The 6,000-nt window shown below is 34.6% G+C and overlaps 1 long non-coding RNA gene across 1 annotated transcript; it reads left to right on the forward strand.

The window, feature by feature from the left end:
- Positions 1-406: 406 nt before the first annotated feature.
- LOC118143043 (uncharacterized) lies at positions 407-3,638 on the forward strand. The gene is made up of 2 exons (XR_004727094.3): positions 407-512; positions 1,373-3,638. It is a non-coding gene; the product is annotated as an uncharacterized LOC118143043 (long non-coding RNA).
- The last annotated feature ends 2,362 nt before the right edge of the window (positions 3,639-6,000 follow it).

Below are 6,000 nucleotides of genomic sequence, written 5' to 3' on the forward strand. Positions count from 1 at the left end.
ATTCATATAAAAGCCACACATTTATATGTGTATATATATATATACACAAAAAAACACATATTACTTCAGAATGATATTACAAGTTTTATCAATTGAATTATCAATTGCATATGTGATCTATTCTGCATAAAATATTGGCTTCATAAGATTATGTAATTAAGTCAAACAGGTCAAGAGAACTTTTAAAAAATGCTTTAAAGTGACTCCCTTTTGAGGATATATTTATTCATTTATTCGATTTTTTTTTTTTTTAAGACGGAGTCTACCTCTGTCACCCAGGCTGGAGTGCAGTGATGATCTTGGCTCAATGCAACCTCCACCTCCCGGGATCAAGTGATTCTCCTGCTTCAGCCCCCTGAGTAGCTAGGATTACTGGCACGCACTACCACCCCCGGCTAATTTTGTGTTGTCTTTTATTTTTAGTAGAGATGGGGTTTCATCATGTTGGCCAGGCTGCTTTTGAATTCCTGACTTCAAGTGATCCACTCACCTTCGCTTCCCGAAGTGCTAAGGTAATTGTCCTCATTATATTTCGATGAAGGATTACAGGCCTGAGCCACTGCGCACAGCCTTATTCAACAAATATTTATTACACCATGCTAGGAGATGGTGATACAAAGATAAATACAATATGAATCCCTTCCCAAGAATTCATAGTCCACTAGGGAGGAAAGGTGCATAAATACATATTTTCAGTGGAAAATAATATCTCCAGTAAAGGAAGCCTGTACAGGGTCAAGTTGTAGTGTAAAGAAAGAAGAAATCTCATTAGAAGCAATAGAAAAGTTTAGTAGAGAATGAACCTCCTACACCCGGTGTTGAAATTTGAGTAGGAGAAAATCAGATAAATTAAAGATTTGGGAAGAAAAAATGTTATTTTAGGCAAAGATAAAAGCAAGTGACAAGCATCAGAAGCTACTAAATGAATGGCTGGAAAAGCTGAAGGCCCTCAGCAGTGTTCAAGAACTTGAGGAATTATAAACTCACAACTCTTGAAGTCTCTCCCTTTTTCCCTGCCTCTCTCCCTCAGTCTGTCATTCTAGCCCTCAGCTCCACGTTATTTCTCTCCACTTATCTCTCACTCCTCAAACGGAATATTATTTGCACATAATTATACTTGCTTATCTAAAAATGTTCACACATCACACCTGAGCTTCTCAATGACTTAACATCCTCTGCACTTCTAGGTTAATCAAAATTGCTTTACAATAACTTACACCCCTGAAAAGCTCAGTAGTAGTGGCAATTTCAATTCCCATTCCAAATCTCTTCTTTAGTTATTTCAGTACATTCACAGACTATCTAAATGATGGTCTTTTTATTCTAGTAATAATCTGTATCTGTATCTCAAATAATTTTGATACCTTTGCAGCAAAAGTCACAATCTAAAGGCTAAAAGGGCCAGGATGGCAAGGTATACGGTATTATCCGGCAGAAGAAAAACAATGGGAGTTGACACTGAACTTCAGAGTGGTGGAAAAAGGACAGCAGGGAAGCTGAAAGACTCAAGAACACACACCACTACTACAGTGGAAACTTTCTATTTGCTGATGTAAGTTTTGCCAACTGAGAATAAAGGTTATGTTTATACATGTTGGAGTTTTTGAAAAGAAGCTGAAGATTCAGATCCTATGTGAAATCTCTCAATTTTCAAATGTGGTCATCAAATTAAAATTTTCAAGACCACATCGGGTAGATCAAATGAAACATGGCTAAGGGCCACATAAACCAGCTGGCTGCTAATGTATAACCTCTGTCCTACAGGGATGTTTGTGAAGAGTTTAAGTGAGAATAATCTGAGAAATATGCTTGACACGATGTCTACCATGCGATTCTGACTGAGGTGGTTGCTATAAACAGCTGGATTGATTATAGCCTCCAAAGGAAGGTCTATCTGCAAAGACTTATGCTGTTTCCTAAATAGGGGGATCCCTACTTTACTGCTTTACTGTAGTCCTCCAGTTACTGACAAATTCTTCTTGAGCAGGAAATAGTATCTTAAAAGTCTTTTTATGCTTTGAACCTATGATAAGAACTCAATAAATTACCATGGTTGAATTAAAATTACAAAATACATTAATATCACAAGATTCTCTGATAAATCACCTTCCTTATCTTCCTCTTTCAGTTGCATTTTGTATCTTAGAAAAAGGAGTTTGCACAGTAATGACAAAAGTATAATTTTTGCTACTTATTAGTAAATTGTTTAGAAATTCCTCTCCAGCCATTAAATTTTGGCACAATTAGTTCTGTTTAACAACACGTTGATTGACATCTCGGTTCTGGATTTAACTCCCAGATTTCCTTCTTTCTAGATAATTTACCTTAGCTTTGTTTACTTTTGTTCTCTGAATCTTCCTTTCTTCATGTGCAAAATGGAGACGATAATACTGTCTACCTCATAGGGATGTTTGTAAAGAGTTTAAGTGAGATTAATCTGAGATAAAAGGCTTGACACATGCCTGCCATGCAATTCTGACGGGGTCGTTGTTGTAAACAGTTGGATTGTTTACCGCCTCTGAAGGAAGGTCTATCTGCAAAGAAATGACATTAAGTGAACTAATGCCTCCTTTCTTCATCAGAGATGTTCAAACTTGAGGTTTATTTGCATTCTATGTTTATATTTCAAAGAAGTTAACTATATCAAACCTTCATCAGAGATGTTCAAACTTGAGGTTTATTTGCATTCTATGCTTATATTTCAAAGAAGTTAACTATATCAAACCTGTGCTAAAAAATAAAACAAAAAAATACAAGCACAACCACAGCAAAACAGATCTTGGTTCGCTCAGGGCCTTCACATCTCTCAGTTTAGCCTACACATGCTTCTTCACGTCGTAATTTTGCTCATAACCTTGGCATTGCCTATTTTCCACTTAAGCTGAACAGAAATAAACCCCAGGGTTTCAATGAAATCTCAGAATGACACTTCCTCATCCAGCCCTCTGACTCCATTGGGTGGCATTACAAATGACTACATGTTCCCCTCCTCTCGAGAAGAAAAGATTAGAAAGTTCCATCTTCTTGGCTTTGAGTGTGTCTTCCCAGCACCACACCTTTTCATATGATTTTTTTTTAGAATGCAATGTGAGAGTAAAGCCAACAGAGAAAAGTTCCAACAAATGGAATTGCCATAGCAACACTCTACATTTCTCATCAAGTTTGGTCTTGTGTGGATCATCACATTAAAGCTTGTTTTTCAGTTTGGTGAAAGCCATGGCTGTAATCTTCAGTGAGAAAATCTCTTTGTCCTATCCAGAAGTTAAAAATAGAAGAAAATAATTTGAATTATTTTACGAACATAAAAATATAGCATTGCAGCTCCTCCACAAATGGAATTAACTCGTACAATGCTGACATTTGAGACCACTTGAATTTCCCGCTTATGTTTTCAAATTGGATTCAGCACTTGTCATTATGACTTATTATTTGTTGAAAGCTGACCAAGTTCTCGATTCTAAGCAAAACAATGGCTATGGTACTTATTTCCTTCTAAGGGACAAGGTACAAAATCATAACACCGAAAAAGACACTGGACGAAGGTTGTGTGTGTGTGTGTGTGATTTACTTGTTTTTGATAACTAGAAAATTAGTCCACATTAGGTTATCCCTGGCTAATAAAGCACATATTTTAAAAACTGCATTTGAAAAGGTTTCTTTGCGGTGAATTAAAAGTTTTTTTTTAAATGAGAAGTCTCACAAAAATAACAATATATTGTAAAGTGGTTTTAAAAAATGTTCTTTTAGAATTGCAAATTAGTCTTTGGAAGGCTGCTTTTTCTCTTCAAATGTCTGATGAAAAGCAGGACTTCTGAAATGAAGGAAATGTGAATATTAGGATTTTTTTTCAATGTGTACTCTATAGTAGTTAGCACAAAAATCAGATGTATTCTTAGTCCAACCTAATACTTAAATTTACTATCACATATTCTTAATTTACTCCAACAAGTTGTCTGTCACGTGAACATTTTGCATGTTGCTATTTTAGGTTATACATGATAATAAAACTATAAATAAAAAGTTAAAATATGCTTCACCATTTTTCCTAGTAATAGGATATTATAAATTGATCATTATTATCAAAGAATATAAATTTGCATTACAAATATTACATCAAAAACTAATTAAATCCTCCATAGTCATATATGGTACCTGGAATTTACAGAATTAATGAAGTATAAAAAAGATGCACCTATAGACATAAAAGATTAAGTTGGTTGATGCAGTTTTTTAAATAAAAAGATCAAAAAACTACTTATCAATTAGTACTTAAAACCATATGTATAAAGTTGATCATTTTCAAAAACAAATATCTATGGAATTCAATTATTGTTAGCAACACTCTAGTCACTTTGATTTGTTTTATACAGTAAAAGAGAGAAATTATTATTAGATTTTAAATGTTCCTTCTCTGTCTCTGAAACAGACAGTCATGCAATTGGCATATTTTCACAGCCTTTGGCAATGATACACACAATTTTATTCATGGATATTAATTCTCTTTTTAAAACCACTAGCCTACCCCTCTTACTTCTCTCTTACTTCACATTGGTGTTTATTTCACTGCCACAAGCAGTGATGCATGGACATTACACTATAGATATTCATAATTTTCCTGCTTTTGCCTTAGTGCATAAAATGTTCACTTGTACATTGTTAAGAGGTAAAAACTGCATCACTTCATCACAGGTTTATCATTAAGTGACCTCCATCTTATGGTGATTAAATATCATGAGAGTCTGGCATAAAGATATCAACCAGCGGGATGAGCTACAGGAACTGGTGACAGGGAAGATGGCTGCGTAACACTGACAGCTGTGAAATAACCTACGATCTTAAGGAAAAGTCAGAATTACATGTTATAACCTAACCATCACTTGAAAGCTAAGATTCCGCAAGAAAAAGACTAGAAATTCAATTGTTTTCAAATGACATATTGGATTATGATATTTCAGCAATTACTTTGTCACAAAATCGTTTCTTCTTTTTTATTTTATTTTTTCCTTTCTTCCCCCTGTGGAGTTGTGGAGATAGTGATGGGGACTCTGGCTTCTCCCAAAATAACCTTTAATTATAGTTTTTGATCTTGACATTCTTGAAAAGTGCCCTACTGGCTAGTCTTCTGTAAGTACCATCTGTAGGTTTTGATCATAAACTAACTGGTCCTAGAATCTCCCTGGCAAAAAGCACTGCGAGTCATTTTGGGAAAAGTCAGGCATAGTCAATTTTCACAGTCTTGAAACTTGAAATGATTTCTTCCAGCTTACAGGAAGAAAAAAATTTTCTGGCATGAAATTCTGTGTTAGAATTTTCAAACAAAAATAGAGAAGAAAGCTGGAATATAGCAAAAAAATTAGACAGTGGAAATTTGAATATACTAGAAGCTGCATTTGTCAGGAAAATAAGAATTTGTGACTCTATTGTTACAGTTACATCTAATTATATACTCCTGAAATGTGAGGAATTTATGAAGAATGTGAGGAACTTATGCATTTCTGAAGAATGCATCTAAGAATGAAAGAAAATATATAGTACAATATATTATAATAATGTAATAATATATACCAGTACTTATGAAGGAAGTTTTGTAAAGCAACTTTGAATTAGCCGGTGTCTTAACAAACAGCTAAAAACAGCTTTAACTGAAAGAAAAACAAAGAAGGGTGGAGAATATCATATTTATGCTGCTCTCTATCAGATAATGCTAGACACTGCTAATCTCTTACAATATGGCCGGTGCTCACTGTTGTTAGAAATAATAGCACTGCACATTCACCTCGATAGAGGGACATTTAAGAGGCTGTTGCTTCTTTGAACAATCTCAGTGATTTAAGATTTTGACAAAAGTATTCCTTGGGAAGATGAGGTGGTTTCTGCCGTAAGTGGTATTTTAGAAAAACTACTGCCTGTATTAATCTGCTTTATTTGCCTTTGTTGTTCATACAGTTAACTATAGCTTCCTTGAAGTATGGAAACTGTTATGAGGTATTCTTTAAACAG

Source organism: Callithrix jacchus, chromosome 7, assembly GCF_049354715.1.
Source record: "Callithrix jacchus isolate 240 chromosome 7, calJac240_pri, whole genome shotgun sequence".
Lineage (NCBI taxonomy): Eukaryota > Metazoa > Chordata > Mammalia > Primates > Cebidae > Callithrix > Callithrix jacchus.